At 33.3% G+C, this 17965-nt stretch overlaps 1 protein-coding gene and 2 long non-coding RNA genes across 9 annotated transcripts in view; 2 read left to right on the top strand and 1 right to left on the bottom strand.

Moving 5' to 3' along the window:
• Positions 1-17965, top strand: part of LOC100865061 (uncharacterized) — a 203166-nt gene that overhangs the window by 142629 nt on the left and 42572 nt on the right. The gene's annotated exons all lie outside the window — the stretch shown is intronic.
• Positions 12827-16626, top strand: LOC147658557 (uncharacterized). Its single transcript, XR_015294481.1, has 3 exons — positions 12827-13192; positions 15629-15692; positions 16061-16626. It is a non-coding gene; the product is annotated as an uncharacterized LOC147658557 (long non-coding RNA).
• The window catches only part of LOC100865303 (uncharacterized), a 40382-nt gene continuing 36078 nt past the window's right edge, over positions 13662-17965 (bottom strand). For 5 of the 7 annotated variants that reach the window (XR_015294467.1, XR_015294460.1, XR_015294464.1 and 2 more), the window contains 3 exons: positions 16690-17084; positions 15277-15521; positions 13662-14856 (listed from right to left, as the gene is read on the bottom strand). This is a non-coding gene — a long non-coding RNA (uncharacterized LOC100865303). Of the gene's footprint in view, positions 14857-15276; positions 15522-16689; positions 17085-17965 lie in introns of those variants that run through there. The other 2 variants (XR_015294471.1, XR_015294459.1) reach the window with 2 other exon arrangements.

Here is a 17965-nt window from a genome sequence, read left to right as displayed (position 1 = left end):
TAAAATAATTACGTGATGTTAATGGAAAGATTTTAATTTCAGAAATTAATTAGAGAATATTATTTATAATACGTACTTGTGAACGATTTTTTCCGAAACACGGGCTAATGGAAAATTTGTGTATTCAACGCAATATTCTTCGTTTAATGTAGTGGTGCATCCGTAATACACTGTAACTTCATTATACAACTCTCTGCTCTCAATTATGCAGCTTTATTATAAATTTACAGATGCTCAGTACATGGACTTGAATTTTAATTGTACATTAAAATCCATTTCCCAGTATCAAAAATAAAATTGTTTCGCCACTAATTGAACTTAATTATATATCGCCGTCATTGTTTATTCAATCAAATATGGCTTGATTAGAATATTAAACAGCACCGGTCTTCATTAAACTGGAGACATATTGATTCATTAAAACGCGGCATAGATAAAAACAATCGTGCAATCATATAAAACGCAATAATCTAACCTTTAAGTTTAATCAAGTTTAAAATTTACGGCGAATCAATAACAATCAACCAATCCATGGATGTTATTTATCTAGAAAAGATAACGAAAAAAAAAAAATAAATAAATAAATAAATAAAATAAAATAAAAATAAACGAAAGGAAAAAAAAATTATTGTACCATTAATTGTTAAAAGTTTTAAAAACGTACATAACTTGTAACAATCGATTAACCATCTTTCTCTGGAAATGAAACATTGTTACAGGTCGTGGCATTTATTTTCAATAAAATTAATTCTACGATGCCTCCCAATATTATTCTGCGACTGATAGATAAGAGTGAATTGGAGTCGCGCCAGCTGCCGAGTTCTGTATTCGTTTCATCGAATAAAATGGGAATGAATGAGTGATGAATTTAAAAAGCGATCAGCCGGCATGAAAAGTGAGAAACTGATAGAAAGGGGGAAATGATTGTGCTTCCACCATTGCTTGCGTATTTGAAACAATTTGCTTGTCATTTCCATCCAGATCAAAGCGTGGAAAAACTTATTAATTACTTTTCACCAATAGAGAGGAGGAGGAAAAATTATTAAATGTACCTTTTTTTTTTTTTTTTTTTAATATCGATTCGAAGTTTGTACGTTAATTTTATTTTTTACTTTATTTTTCGACATTTAATTTAATAATATTACTACGCTTTCTTTTCAATTGCATATGAAAAAGGTTCACTATTTCAATGCGCGCTTTTTAGCTGCTCCTCTTTGAGAAATAGGCCAAGCAAATAACTTTGCATAAAATCGATGAGTAGCGAAACAACCTAACTCCACTTTAGAAGGAAAAATTTCGCGTACCGTTCGTTGCAATTTACAATGGGAAAGAGGTCGTACTTTTAAATAATGGTTGATATTCCTTCCTTTTTGCATATAAAGCGGCGGGCCAGCAATATCGAACGTTGTGAAAATAAACTTTCATTCGAATAATACTTGGACGGTGATTCTTGGGACGCAATATATTATTCCATAAATTTCAGTATCTGAAACTAATTCACTCTCCGAACAATTTATTCTCCCCAATTCGTAATTTGCAGTAAAGTTCGGTTTTATTATTACTTGATTCGCTCTCGTTACTCTTATTATTATAACAGGTCTCGTAAAAAAGCTCGTAAAACACGATACGAGCTTTCTAGAAATAAGTAATATCACAGTCTGCAAAAAGTGCAATGTACATCGAAAAAATAATATAAATAAAAGCGATAATAATAAACTTGAATCGCGATAAGATAAATTAAAAATGGTTGAATATGGTATCTGCACCACATGCAACTATCTACAAATGCAACATTGTTATGTTATTATATTAAGCATTAAAATTAGAAATAATCGTATGCATATTATGGATTCGGTACTTTATCAAGTTACACATGACCAACATCAAGTATCTGGCCAACTCGATCGGACGTTACAAATTCTCTCCCTTCCAACTCGTTATTTTTGTCAATTTATTGTCTCCGTCAGTGTGACAACTGCCCCTAAATAATAACTGCCTCGGCTTTTTCGTGTTCGTTGCCCCTCTCATTCGTGCATACTTAGGACTATAAGCATGCAAGCGAGAGAGCACTATCGAGGGGAAGCCAAGAGAAGGACGGATGGATGTGAAAGAGAGGCGGAGCGATAGGTAGATGCGATGGTGCGAGCGAGAGGTGGAAAGGAAGAGAGAATGAGATAGAGGACGGTCGAGCGCGCGTATCCGGTCGTTGCCACGTCTAGAGCTCGTTCACTTGTTTTGTCTCTCCCCACTCGCTATACCCACGTGTTAGGATGCATTCACACGGAAAGCCACTAGTCGTAAAACCTGCTTTTCAGTTCTGTTCGCATTTGTCATGGGGTTAATTGATGTTAAGCGTTACGTGCGCGCAGACCTGTGCGTTTCGCAAAATTCAACGGAACATCGATATTATCGGCGAATCGGAATTGAATCGTTCATCAAATTTTGAAATTTTTCGGTGGATATTTTCGAAATATATTTTTTTTTAGTGATGAAACAACAATTATATTTGTGCGATATATTCGTAACCATTTTGTTTCTATTATATTTTATTGTATTTTGTTCCGTTTATATTATATGCGCACATTGCAAATTAATTTATTATTATTAATTATATTATTATTTCGTTGTGAATTCGTTCCGCTCGTGCAATCTTATTCAAATACCAATCCACCAGTTTGTTGGAAATTGAATCTACAAAAAAAAAATATATATATATATAAATTAATTAAGATAAAGGAAATTTTTTATAATCATTCCATTCCTTTATACGATTTTTATTCATTTTATTTAATGTAAAAAAAATTGTTTTAAAATAATAACGTTCGCATTCATAGAAAGATATTATCGTGGATGTAAGAATTAAGAAAAGAAATGGAAATTATTCCACTGAATATCACGTTGGCGTTTAATATTTTACTCGTCGGTAAGTGGCGAGAATATGCTGTACTCTGCCCGTCATATACTTCCTTTACCAGAGGAGAAACTGAAAATATACATTTCACACGACTTGTGCCTCTTAAAATCAAGATCGTTTCAAATAGGAAGAAAAAGATTTGTCGCCGAACGTGACTAGAATATCCTGCTGTTTGTTCGAACGAAAAATTCTTGTCCCATCAATTTCTAGATGCATGCTTATGTATAGCAAAATGGCCGCTTAGGTTTATGAGATAATGAAACAGATATTAAATGTATGAAAAAAGGCAATATTACACGATGCGAATAGTATGCGATGAAATTCCATTAAAATTTCTTTTCCTTTTTTTTTTTTTTTCTTTTCAAATTATTCATTATCAAAATTAGTTTTACATTCTTTCAAAATATAAATAATATTCTCGATTCATAATTATTTTATTTTTTATTACTTATTTTTTTTTCACTATTTTTGTAACTTATATATATATATATATGTATACAATGGGTATTGATTTAGCTTCCACATACTGCATGTTCGAAAAAAGCTTTTTATACGAAGCGTTAAAATTTTATCTCTGATATTATATATAATTATTAAAGCAGATTATTAAGATTACGTTAATAAGTTACGTTAATAATTGAAATGATTAAAATATAGAATTCATAATTAATAAAAATATAATTAATCAATTATAAATCCAATAGTATTTGCGATTTGATAATTCCTTTAATTCCTTAGTTTTAATTTTTAATAAAATTCACTTACTTATACGTTAGAACTAATTAATATTAATTATTTTGTTCATTATCTTTTAATGAAGTAAATTATATGATAAAACGGAACATATGCTGTAATTTCTTTTTATGGCATCGTTGAACCGTAGATAGTTACATTGCATTTCATAACCTGTAATTATTTCGAAATCGATTTATTTTTGTAAAAAGAAATAACCAGTGATTTTCATTAAGTTAGAGATTTAATTGTCGTTTTGGTGGTTTGTGATAAACATACAAAACGGTTTAACGTAAAATAACTTGACGAGTCTAATACCGTTGTAAGGCTTAATTTCCGTTTTCAGGATGCCTCGTGTAACGTTGCCTTACGAGTAATTTCACTATTTTCCCTGTGACCCGAGGTTTCCACTTAAATACCTTAGTTTAACGAAACGGTTTAACTATTGTCCGCCGCTCATAGAACGAACGCATTCCGGTCAAGAAATGAATTCACGAAATATGTATTATTAGAGCACATTGTTGTACTTCTATACCGTTTGAATAGACATTAAATTTTCATAAATGAAAATGTAAGTAAGCTTACATAGCATATCAAATGAAATATTGAATCCAGTTCGGTAATATTTAAGTTTAAAATACGGTTTCTGTAAAATACGAGATAAATTCATAATTTAAAAAAAAAAAAAAAATTAAAAAAATTGAAAGAAAGAGAGATAGAAAATATACTCACATTTAAATGAATGAATATTTAAGATTTGTAAGATTTTATACCATTCGAGTATTTAGACAAGTTGTATATACTATAACTGTGTAAATATTTCAACTTCTTCTTTCTTCTATTAAACTCTCTGCCTTCCCTTTATTTTTTTTTTTTTCCTTGCATGTTCTTTTTTACTCTTGTTTCTCACCCTCTTTTTCTTTACTCTCCTCCACCTCTTGCTTCTCTTCATCCTCCTCCCACCCTTTTTTTCATTCTGTTTTTCTATTTTGCTTCGTCCTTCCCTTTTCTTCTCTTCCACCTTTGCTTTTCCCATCTCTTCGTCGCAGTCCCCAGACAATATTTTACCGGCTTCCGCGTTGCTATAGTAACCACTCACGACTTCCAAGTTCTCGAAAGCCCGTGTGCTTCTCTTTTCATCTACAAACCTATGTATATCCCTTCGCGATTTCTTTTGACCATTATGCAACGATTTGTCCGCTTTCTCCGTCCCCTATCTCCGTTCGCTAATTTTGCGGCAAAATTTTTATAACGAAGGCACGAAATTATTGAAATTTTTTTATTTATTTATTTATTTATTTATTTATTTTTTCCCCTCTTCTTCTCTTACTCGCTCATTCATTCTTCCTCTCCTTTTTTTTTTTTTTTTTCTAATAAAAAAATATATATTCGGTCGAGTAACAGAATCGTGATTTTCGTTCTAAATTTCCTCAGGAATCAGCGATAGATATATAATATATTGAGATATGAATTCTTATATCGTATCTTAAGATATCGGAAATTGAAAGATTTTTCTGGAATATGTTTGAAAACGTTGAAGAATCGAAATCGTGACTGGCGTATGTCAGGACGTATGTATTTTAGTGGCGCTGGTGTTGCAAAAAAAAAAAAAAAAAAAAAAAGAAAAAAAGAAAAAAAAGAAAGGAAAAAACATGAGATCAAAATATTATATCCTCCTTTTTTAGCCGAAAGGGAAAAGTCTGTGTCTTGCTTCTTTTTTATTACTTCCTCGAGGTGAATCGGGAATGATGTTTGAATTGAAATATTGTTCTCCAGAAGTTATTCAATACCGTGCAGCCGTCTGTCGATTTATTCGTGGAATAACTTGTTTGAAAGTCATCGGAAATCAATAAAATTAAAATTCGTACGTTAATGAAATAAATTTTAATTTAGAAGAGAGTAAATTTAAATATCGCGAGTTTTGAATTATTAATTCGGTATGTGAAACGTATTTTCCTGAAAGCATTCATTAATTTTAATGTGAAAAATTCTTTGATTTTTAATATCGTTAATTTGATTTCATTACGCATGAAATAACTCGGGTATGCAAAGATTTCGTATTTTCACGAATTTAATTCGCCGAGAGACGTATTTGTGGAAAATAGAACGTAAAATAAACTTTAAAGCTGAAAATGTAATCAATGTAAATTACTATCGTTGCTGTATGCCATTTAATTTGGCCAGATTTATTTTCACTTTAACGTCGAGCTTCATGCTTTTTAAATCGCTAACCGATTCATCCTATTTCAAGAGACGAAATAATCTCATAAATACACACAAATCGCAAAATACTGAATTCGATTCGGCGCCTCACAGGGGGCGGGAAAAAGAAAACAATTTTCATAACGTTCCTCAGAGAGAGAGAGAGAGAGAGAGAGAGAGAGAGAGAGAGAGAGAGAGAGAGAGAGAGAGAGAGAGCCACACACTTTTTTTCAAAAACGCAAAAAGTAATTTTTTTTTTTCTCCTTCTTCTTTTTGAAATAATTTTTAATTAATGCCACGACGTTTGAATTTTTTAATTATCCGACTTCATTGAGGAAATCTTTTAATCACGTAATTAAATATACTTTATCGGATTAATAATTACATTTTCAGACGTTCGTTTTCGTTGCTGTGCGAACATAAGCGCTCGAGAAAGAGGATTAATTATCTTAATTAAAATTGCGACAGGGCGGCATTTAATAACCGTTACAGTAAATGTTAATGAATTATCTTAGATGGAAACGAATAAAATTAACAAAAGCGTGCGTATCTATAATAGAACGACTATCTTCCTATTATTGTTCGCACTTTCAGTTTTAATCAGATCGAGTAGTGGTAACTCGTTAATGAAGAAATATATCGAAATTAAAATTAGATACGTACGTGTTTACGTTACGCACATGGGGGGGGGGAGGACGAGAATATTACAAAATGTCCCGTGCACTTTGCGTGTTCGATGAAATTACTGTGACGGTTATCACGGTGAAAATTTTATAGATTTTATATCGCCCCAAAGCGCGTGCCCCATTGCACTTCCTCACAGCCGTGGTTTAATATAAAACTCTTTACGTTAAATATAGCATCGAGTCTCTAACTTCGCGTGGTCGTTTAAAATGCTGTTACGTAGAAATTTTATTTATAAATTTCTCGAAACGCACTCCCCCCCTCCTCCCCCCCGCTCCTCGGATAAACGTTTGCAAATCTCGAACGGATTGATTTACAACGAATCGAAGAAAAGAAAAATCGCTCGAATATCGAATATCGATGATTATCGATAATTTTAAATTAATTATCGTTGCTTTACAATGATCGAAATAAAGTTGTTATTTTATTTATTATAAAAGTTCGAAATTTAACGAAAATTTCATAAAGTTGTTCGAACCTCTATTTTTCTTCCTGTCACGTATCAAAATTTTTTCCTTCGAACAATTTATTTCTTTCCCTTTCTTTCCCTGTTTTCTCCTTTATTGTATATAAAAAATATTATTTTTTGCCGCTTTAAAAAAGGAAACCAGCACTTTTAAGTCTTGGAGAAAAATAAAAAAAGATATCTCCTCTGTAAATCTTTTTATTCCATATATATATCTATATATATATATATGTGAGATTTTTTTTTTTTTTTAGATATTTTAATTTTATCCCCCTATTCCGTATTATAGATTGAAACGTAAAAGGACACACAGATTAGTCTCTTAGCAGAATGTGATGACCTCTTCTTTTCCCCTTGAGCACGAACGTGCGTGTGACCGCCAACTCCGTTTTACCCTTGATAAATCGGGCCGCGCATGTTTATGCAATAACTGTGCGAGTTCTATTTAGATTACGAAATAGTATTCTTTACTTTGCACGCGTGAATACGAAATGTTGTACGAAAAAAAAATTTTAACGAACGTTAAAAAAAAAAAAAGAAAAAAAAAAATGGAAAAACACGGATATCAATTGGACATTTGAAGTTTCGTTTTCCATATTTGTTCAATTAATTGGTCATTCTCTTAAAAATTTTTATGCACGCAAAAATAATTTGTATTCCTTTCGAACACGTTTAAAATTTTACAACAAAATGATCCCATTTCGATAGAATTGTTATATTATATTGGTATTAAAATGAACGGCTTAAAATTGCATAGATTTTTATCAATAATTGCAGACAAAAGTGCTACGTACGTGCTCTTTGTCCTTTTATTTTATTTTTTTATTATTGTAGAAAATATAATATTAAAGGGAGAGAGAGAGAGAGAGAGAGAAAGAGAGAGAGAGAGAGAACAAATTGAAACATTTCGAAAAATATTTTTTACGATTATTACGATAGCGCCGAATGTTTGAAAATGTTTGAAACGTTTTAAATATTTGAACGCGGCGAATTCAAATCTGCTATTCTGATTTCCCGATAGTGTGTTCGAAGTTGAAATCAATGTTTTCCGTGAATTTTTGTCGTGAAATAAAAAAGAAGGGGGGAGGGGGGGTGGGGGAAAAAGGAAAAAAAAGATTGCGATTTTCAAAATCAATCAAACCGAATTGAAAAAGAAAATGGAAATAGAAATAAAAAAAAAAAAGAGAGGATATTAAATCTCTTCCGTTCTTCCGTTCCGTGTATATTTGAATTGACTACGGCCCGTATAATTCAATTGAAAAAACGATAGAAAATCCCCCATGAATCATAGGTGTGGCAGTTACGTCGACGAATAGCGGGCAATTCCCATAATTTTGTCGAATAGTTGAATCGAAGAACATAATAACGGGCAATTGAAATCGAGCGGGTGTGGGGGAAAAGAGAAACAGCGTTTCGCATCGATCGATCGAAGCGTTGAGAGGTGGTTAAAATACGTTTGTTCATTGGGCTATTCCGCCTGTCCTCCTCCCTCCCTCCCTCCCTTCCTCCTCCCCCTCCTCCTCCATTCAACCGACGGCGAGTGCATTTCGGTATCTTATAGAACAGCGAACAGACGCATTCGGCGAAACCGCAGTGCCCTCTGGCCTTGTTCAACGTTACTTTATACAGCTTGAATCAAATTAAATCAGAGTGTGCTGCCTCGTAACGAGGGACGTTCTGCTAATCCTCTCTCAATCAGATTTGCTATTGTGCGACGAACGGAAAGAACTTTCTCTCTTTTCTTTCCTCGTCCATTCTTTTTTTTTTTTTTTTCTCCCCCTTTCCTTTCTTTCCCCTTCTTTTCTTGTTCGTCGGTGTCGGGCTAGTAATAAATTTGATTTTCCACAGGGTGATTACCGGTCGATTAATGGCGGCGACGTCTTACTTTTTCGTTCGTATCAATTTTTTTTTTTTCCCTTTCTTTCACCTTTGATTGTTTTTTCTTTTTTTTTCCCCCCCTCTCTTCAGACTTTTCCCTTTCTACCTATCTCTCTCTCTCTCTCTCTCTCTCTCTCTCTCTCTCTCTCTCTCTCTCTCTCTCTCTCTCTCTCTCTCTCTCTCTCTCTTTTATTGTCGCTCGATTAATTAATTTTTCTAAACGACGGAAAGGGAAGCTCGGAAAGCTTTTCGGTTCAATTTATTTTGGAATATACATGATATATAAAATTTATTATTCAACACGCGAGCGGTATTGATTTTAATACAGGTCTAATAAAATTACGATATAATAACAGATATGGGAGTAATGCACCTGATTCCATACCTGGCTCCTGAATTAGAATTGAACAGTTTCGAGTGTATTATGCAAATTGTAATTAACTGATATTTGCTTGTAGTTTGTGGACATTGCGCGGTACACGCGTCGGGGAACATTTATTACTGCAATTTATGAAATCAAAATTGGACCGTAATCGAATTCAAATATTTAAGTTAACCGTTTCCTTTTTTTCTTTCTTTTTTCTTTTTTCTTTTTTTTTTTTTTTAATTAAATTAAAAACCTCCTCCTCTAAAAACGTCGCTAATTATAATTCAATATTCCGTAGAGAAGCGTATGAATCAACGAAGATTATTATCATAATTTTGCGAGAGACCAAGCTTTAGATTTCGTTTCAATAAACCGGTTGCAACAACTCCTTTCAACCGGTGATTTTATTACGGAAATAAAATAAAATTAGGAAGGAAGTGAATGTTGGAAAAAAGTGTCATCGCGATAGAAAAAACATAGTTTCTCTTCAGAATGGAAAAACGAAGGGAGGGGAAGAGAAAGAAAAAAGAAAAAATAGAAGTTTACAGAGGTATATAGTATCCGTGACTCAAAAGCGCTACTCGGAGCGTCAATAAACTTGTATAGGGACGCTCGTAAAATTTTTTTTCTGGAAAACGAAGCAACATTCAAGTATGAAAGCCCTTTTGAACTCGTCTTAAGTTTGCCCGTATTTACGAGATTTCAGCTTAGACGTCACGCGGAATGAAAGATTAAGGGGGCAAACAAAGTAAAAGGGAAATACTGGTGGTAAGGGTTAATAGCGATAGTGGGGGAGAAACAGATTCGTGGTGGAAGGGAGTGGGAGTGCGCGCGCACACATACAAATACGCAACACGAAGGGGGTTTAGGGGAAAGAGAGAAGCTCCCTCAAAGTTTTGGTCAATTGATCCTACGTTTAATCGAATTAATGAAGGACGCAAACGAAACTTTGTTGACGAACACACCCGATACGGTTTGATAAAATGCCCGGGTTCCCTGGGAAATATGTTTACTTTGCTTTTCCTAATTCTTAACTCGATTTGCAAAAGATACAAACCCCGAAATCTCGTAGAGTTTAAGGGGTTAAATCGATCGTCCCTTTATCGTTAACTTTCTTTATATATATAAAACATTTTCACAAACATTTTGACGATATTTGGTATATTGCTGCAATGTAAATTTTAATTCACACATATTGACACAGTGGAGATATTAAAATTTACGTGTTACGTATAAAAAAGGGTTTAGAAAATAGATATATTTCTTTTAATTTAAATACGTCGCCCGATGACTACTTGCGAACAGTTTTGCAAGTAAATGCAAGGAATGGTCAAGGTTTTGATATTCATTTGCTCCCCTCGGTTTTATACACACTCCTTTCTTGTTATTAGGTATAAAAAGTTTGCTCGTGTTATTATTTGAAATTGTGAAACGTGGGACTGGCAGGAGTTAGGTTATAAACGTACAGTTGGTAGCAAAAGTTTTCAGCTTCGGGATTGGCGAGCACGAAAGTATTCGATTGAAATTTATATCGCGATCAATGCTCCTGTGGATTTTTAGAGGAGTTGAAAACTTGGGAAAAAAGTATAAAAAGTATTTGCGAAGATGGAGTTTAATTTAGTTTTGCAATAAAATATACCATTTTATTTTATCCCATAAGGGAATAATATAATATTTAACTGACCTGTATGACGCAAAGCAGTCTCTTGCTTGTGTGTATTATTTCATTTGATGTAAGAAAAAGTTGGCAATTGAAATAATAAAAACGGGTTGGGGGGAGGAGAATTCTACTGAGTTATATATAAAAGGCTCCGAGCACCGTTGTTTTTTTGATACAAAGCAGATTAAAATAGAATAAAACGTTCTTTTGTATACATAATGTAGGGCCGATCAATATTTAAAGACTTTAAAAAGTAGGTAAAACCAGCGAATAAAAAGAAGAAGAGAGAGAGAGAGAGAGAGAGAGAGAAACAATGATGATAACTTTTTTTTTAATGTTATTAAATAAATATTAATAACGAAAATTATTTCCGTTTTTTTTTTTTGCCAGTATTTATACTTTTGACTTGATACAATTAAGTCGTTTTCTGATGTACATTTGATTTAGTATTCGCAGTATTTAATGGGCGAAGGTAAAGGGGAATGATGCATGAATAATTTATTTAGGAAACGGCAAAAACCTTCGACTACACGCAACTTGTTTCAAGATTATTTCATACAAACGGTTAACGAGCTACGTTATATACGTATAAATGTAATATTGCTAGATGTTTTGTATAATCCGTTAATAAATGTTCTTGGTTTATTTGCAACGAACGGAAGAACAGTTTATCCATTATAAAAGTTCGTGACAGAGATAAACATTTCCTTTTATCAAAGAAGAAACGTCTCTTTGGATGTCTCGTTCATGGATTCAGTGCAAGATTACATTGAAAGAGAAGCTGGAAGGAAATTCAAGAAGTTTAACGTTTGTATCTCCAATAATCTTCCATGAATGTATAATTTAATATTTAACCGCAATATTTAAAATGTTAACGAACTTATTAAGAAATTCTGAAGTGATTGCAAATGTACTTCAATATTCAAACAAATGAAAATTTTAATTTCAAAATATAAATCAATTTAGTTTTTTTAACATGCTTCACTTAAATGTTATACACGAAGTACGAAAAGATTTAAAATATCATCAATCTTTCGTAACTGAAAGTAGATTTATAAAAATTTTATATATCAAATATAAAATATAACTAACATAAATATAAAAAAAACTTTTTTAATTTTGGAAATTTTAATTTAAAATTGAAGTATAAAATGTGAAAAATAAATAACGGATTTGGTATAAATTAGAATTTCAGATTTTCTTTGAAATGTTTAAAAAAAAAATGGGATCGAGTTTTTGTTTTTTAAGATCTTTCGTGTTGTTACGGCAGGCACGTGCCAAACGCATTGTTCCTTTTTTACCGAGCGAGAAACAGAAGAGCGGCTTTCCTTCGACGTGTAAACGGGACTTTATGCGCTGGTTATTCATGCCATTCGCGTGTAAGTACGTACGAGCTTTCGCACATTTACGCTGCTCATTCATACAGGGAAAGAGATATAAATACGCGTGCGCGTTACGAACACGTGCACATACACCCACGATGCGTAACGACCATATAACTTCCCCTACTCTTCTGCAATCCCTTCCTCTGTACCATCATTCCCCCACCCTTCCTTCCATTGCTATCTCCTCCTCATCCCCGTTCCCACTCGGAAGCCTTTTATTTATTTATGGAATACATTTCGAGATTCAATTTTGTCTACGTACCCTGCTTGTCCCCCGTTTATTTGTCTATTTGTTTTATATCTTTTCACGTTTCTGCCATTTTCTTCTTTCCTCCTGTTTCTTATTTCTTTGTCTAGTTTTTTATGCGTTTGAACGCATAGAGATACTCCATCAATGTTTCGATCACGCGGAGCATGTGTACCGTTGGTCGGTAAAAAGTTTTTCTTTTAAACCTGTTGTATAAAGCGGGAACATCATACGCGCGTTCATCTAGTTTTAATTATTTGTTTTAATCCTGTTCCCGATACTCTGTTGTTTGATCATGAAGTTGTTTTTCGTACACGTCAGGCAACATTCACGGCATACAACGTTTATTTGCATCCGTGGGTATTAAGAGACGAAAGTTTGATTATCTTACTTGGAAACTCGCCACAAAATCGATCACTCGACTGCTGCGTGTCACTTAAAGTGTTACTCGAGTTCTTGCACCGAGAAGAATGGAATCTTGCGATCACAATTTTCCAAACACAAAGACCAAATTTTCAATTTGAAAGGATTGAAGATAACGGTTAATTGTCGATCAAAATAAAAAAACAAAGTATTTTAAAGGATGGAGCGGAAATAATCTTGAACAAAGAAAATGGATTTAAATTGTTACGTGAACGTAACGATAATTTAGTACAAGTAAGTTACTTATAAATAAATAATTGCAAAAATCGAGAAATTTATTGAATCTAAATTTTACCTGGAAAAGAGTCCGTCATCCTGTACACGACGGTGGAAATAGATTCGGTTATTATTAGAAGAAATTGTACACGGATACAACTAATAATGACGTATAATAGTATTTTCGTCTCATGGTGGAAACTAAAGGCTTGGAAATTCGGTGGCAGCATACATAAGCGGTAGCAGCACGATTAAACTTTAAAATGCAATTATCTCAAAATAACTGTGCTCGGCAGTTAGCAAGTCTGTGCTCAGTAGGGCAGCGTAACCCTTATAATTGCTCTGAATTAATACATCAAACAGCTATATTATCTAGCATGCACTATGCTATAGTATAGAATAGTGCTATCTGTAATTGCGTATTCTGTTTCGTTCTTGCAATTATAAAATATATTTATGTTGAATCTCCAAATATTAAATATATATATATATATATATGTATTATTTATTTATTTATTTATTTATTTATTTCAACTATTATTGATTAAACAGTTTTCCAACTATTTAATTATATTCCATTGCTCGGCAATATAATTCTTTAATTAATTATTGAATGATCTGATTCTGTTCAAATTGACGTTAAATTTACAAAGTAATTAAAAAAACATTATAAAAAAATATGTCTTCGTTGTTAATAAATAATATTAAAAAATTTTTGCACAACTTCTGAAAGAGTTAATGCTGGAACGTTAAAACGTTATCAAAAAGATTGGTTTCGAAGTAATGGATTATTTTGATCGTGGGCCAATACTTGATTGCATAATATATTTATTTCAAAATCTTCGACTCCAATTGAGTGAAAGGTCTTCCTTCTTTTTTCGCTCTCTGATCTTTTAGCAAATCTTTTGTATCTCGTTTGTAATATTTATCGAAAAGAATTTTAAGTAAAAATATACAAAATAATATTACAAATCATATAGAAGTTTGAAAATTGAAAAAGTATTCATCATAACCGTATATAACGCAGTCGACGTCAAATACAATCTTTTCAGCGATGAATTGGATTGGATTAGAAGATTCTTGGTCGAATTTTCATCTTCGTTCCTCTTCCCCTCTCTGTTTCACGTTTCTCTCGCTCGTGGTGCCGTCTATTTCGAGAATTTCGTGTCTTGACACAGCCGCTGAAAAGGTGGAATGAGCAATAGCGAAATGGAAGTCGCTCATCTCGATTTTCGCGACACGACATTCGGATGAGAATAACCATTCTTGATCCACGAACATTTTCTCTTCTTTTCTTCCCTTTCTATCTAAAATTTCTCGACGTTTACAGAATTCAAACCATGTTGCATTGCTTATGAAAATCTAATAATCCTACTATTCCACGAACATATTTTCGTGAATTTGTTATGAAATAATTTCGTTTATATTTCATCCTTATATTTCATCCTCGTCAATTATTAATGAACGATTAATATTTCCTTCTCAATCTCCTTCTCCGTATTAAACTTTTATCGATCGATATGAATTTGATTTTTTGTTACATCACAATTGAGCAATTAAATTTTAATAAGGCGCAAATCTTTAATCTTTAATCTTTCCATTCATTTTTATCAATTCTTCAAATAACATTCGAAAGAAGAATCGTGAATTATTTCATAAGAATTTGTTTGTATTAAATAAACCTGGAAAAAAGATTGTCCACGTTATAAATATGTTTTTAATAAAAATAATTTACAACACAAAGGAATATATTTTATATATACACGTTAAAAATACTGTAGAGATTTTAATAAAAACAGAATCACAGAGACTGGTACAACACAGGACCGCAAAAGGATTAATTCAAGAAAAGAAGAAGAAAAATCGATTCAAGACTCGGTAAGAAGTTCGATGTGAACTAGCAACGTAATTAAAGTCCCTTTTTCCGTGGCTCAAATGTCCTTTAATATGCAAAACGAGTCAATTAGAATATCAAACGTGACCTCGAACGAGAGCACGCACTCCTGTACTAAAATAACGTGGACACACACACACACACACACACACACACACACACACACACACACACACACACACACACACACACACACACACACACACACCATTTTACCGAGAATCCGTTCACCTTCCGCAATCGTAGCTTCTTTTGCAATCATTTTCGGATTTGTTCGAGTTCTCTATCGCGGAACATCGATAAAAATTGTTCTTCTTCTGAACAATGCTCAAAGTTACGACTTCGATCGAAATAGAAGCGTGCAAAAGTTTTATTCGAAAAAACGAAAAACAAATGTCTCTTTTTTATTTATCGTTTGCAGTTTTCATCAATCACTTGGTTATTATTATTCGTCTGAAAAATATAAATTTAAATGTAATAATTTTTTTACTCGAATTTATCTTCTATCGTTATATTTCTATCCTCTTTAATTAATGTGGCTCTTTTATTTTCTGTTCCAGGTATTACTGAAGTCTTTTATTTTCTATTTTACGGGGGAACGATAGTAAGGATCTGCCGTTTTAGGTAAGATACTTACTTAACGAAATTAGAAAAATAGTTTAAAAATGTATGATAATGATTATGATAAACGAATTGATAAATATATATATGTACATTAGAATTTTTAATAACAAATATCTCAATGGATAGGAGTCAAAGTACAAAAGTTGTTACGCAAAAATATCGATTGAGATGATTATAAATAACTTTTAAGTTTGCGTTAAATGAAACGAGACAAAGATAGAGCGAAACAGTTCCATCTCCGTCACATCATCCGCTCCACTCTCCATCTCCTCCGCCCCTCTCCTTTCATCTAACGAAAACTTAAATTTAATAATAATTTGATAAATAAGCCTCGATCACCTATATATTCTTGTACATACCGTTTTTAGCCCCTAGAAGAATCGATCGTCCAAAAATATCTCGCGAATATATAGATATTAACGTTTATTATTAAACATTGTGTATTGAAGTTGGAGAAGGATATTGCGGAAATAGTTTGCGTAAAAGTTTGACTAAAACGCGTTCAAAGCGATTCGAAGCTATGGCAGGGCTGATCAAACAAGAATGAGGTTGGTTAAATGCGAAAACGAAGTGCTCTCTGGAAGCTTTACGCCAAGCACGTACACGCGAGCTGCAATTTACATGCTTTTATGCGGTGCGAAGTTTACAACAAGCGCGTACACGTGCCACCGGCGGAAAAGTTTGCTGTTTTTCTTACAAACGCTCGTTCGAGGGGGATATCCGAATGGATAAATTACGTTGTCGCTTGGTTGCCCCGCGACGCGTGCCGCGTGTCTAGGGGAAAAAAAGAATTCCCCGCTCGAGTGCTCTTTCTTTTTTTCCTAACCTTGTCATCGATACCAAATTGTCGAATTACTTTCTAGCTAGGCGATGAATAAATGAACAAGCAAATAAAGTTTCGTTGAATAAAGTTTCATTCGTGGTCCAATATAAAGTTTTGTTTGCTTCTGCTGATAATTAACGGTAATAATAAAAATTACTAGCCACAATTACTTACCCCGAAACTTTCTTCCGACCAGATTCTTGAATGCTTCTATTTATTCCGGGAATTCCTCGCATACCGGCGACTTTGAACGCAAATGTTTGAGAATTTATTTGCGAATAAAAAGTAACGCGATAACACTTGCTTACTTGCTCCATGTTAATTTTCTTTCTTTTTTTTTTTTTTTTTTTTTTTTTTTTCAATTACATATTCGTATAAATTATTATATCACACTTTAATCTCTTCGTATTTCGTGTCAAATGTCGCAAGTCATTACAAATGACTCGTTTGTCTTCGCGTGTTTGATCGAGCCCGCCCGATTGTGCTTTTACTTATACCGTTCGTGCTTGTGAACGGAAATTGTTGAGTTAAGCCTTTGAACATGGATATTTTTTGCCCAGAGGTGAGATCTAAAAAAAAAGATGTCTGGGATAAAAATCTGTATTATTATTATTATTATTAATGGATACACGTTCATTTTTGCGAAGAATGATCTTCACAAACTTAACGAAGGGGGAGGGGAGGAAAAAATATTGAATTTTGACATCGATCCAATGTTTAAACTGTAATATATAGTTTAAATAAGCACGTCATAGGCGTCGAAGATTTGTCACGACTTCAATAAAAATATTATCGATTGATTAAAACAGCTATTACAATCGACGGTATTTTATTAATCTTAATTAATAGCGGCCCATTTAAGGGGACAATACAGGATCCATAACTGTGCTAAATTTGTCCGTGATGAACCTAATTTCTCGCGGCATAAACGTCATTAACGGTATTATGTAATTTTACGTAATTACTCCCTCGTCTCTGGGACTGCTAACTTCATAAAATCTGCAGATCGTTAATCTCTAAAATTTCAAATCAAATATTTCCTTTCCTTTTTCTTCTCTCTCTCTCTCTCTCTCTCTCTCTCTCTCTCTCTCTCTTTTTTTTTAATCAAAACAGACTGTCCATCATTGGCGGGAACTTTTATTCGGGACGACCTTGTAGAGAATTCCAAGAAGGAATTGGAGAATGAATGAAATGGAAGAAGAACGATCGATCTCAATAGTTTCACAACGTTGACGGAAACAAAAAGGATTCGAAAAGAGGGATTCGAAAAGAAGGGGGCGTGGTTTGTAACAAGCAACGTGCAGGGAGGGGAGGGGTGGCGACCGCGTCGGGCGGGGGTGGGCGGAAAAGGGCGACGCAAGGTGGAAAAGAAGTTGCAGCGAAATAAATTATGCAAAATACTTTCCTTCGTTGGAATATGAAATCGTGCAGTGGAGTTCTCGTCACACGA

Source organism: Apis florea, unplaced genomic scaffold, assembly GCF_048593485.1.
Source record: "Apis florea isolate Af1SG1 unplaced genomic scaffold, ASM4859348v1 contig_2153_pilon, whole genome shotgun sequence".
NCBI classification, from domain to species: domain Eukaryota; kingdom Metazoa; phylum Arthropoda; class Insecta; order Hymenoptera; family Apidae; genus Apis; species Apis florea.
The sequence above is the reverse complement of the archived record's forward strand: the minus strand, read 5'-3'. Positions and strand labels throughout refer to the sequence as shown.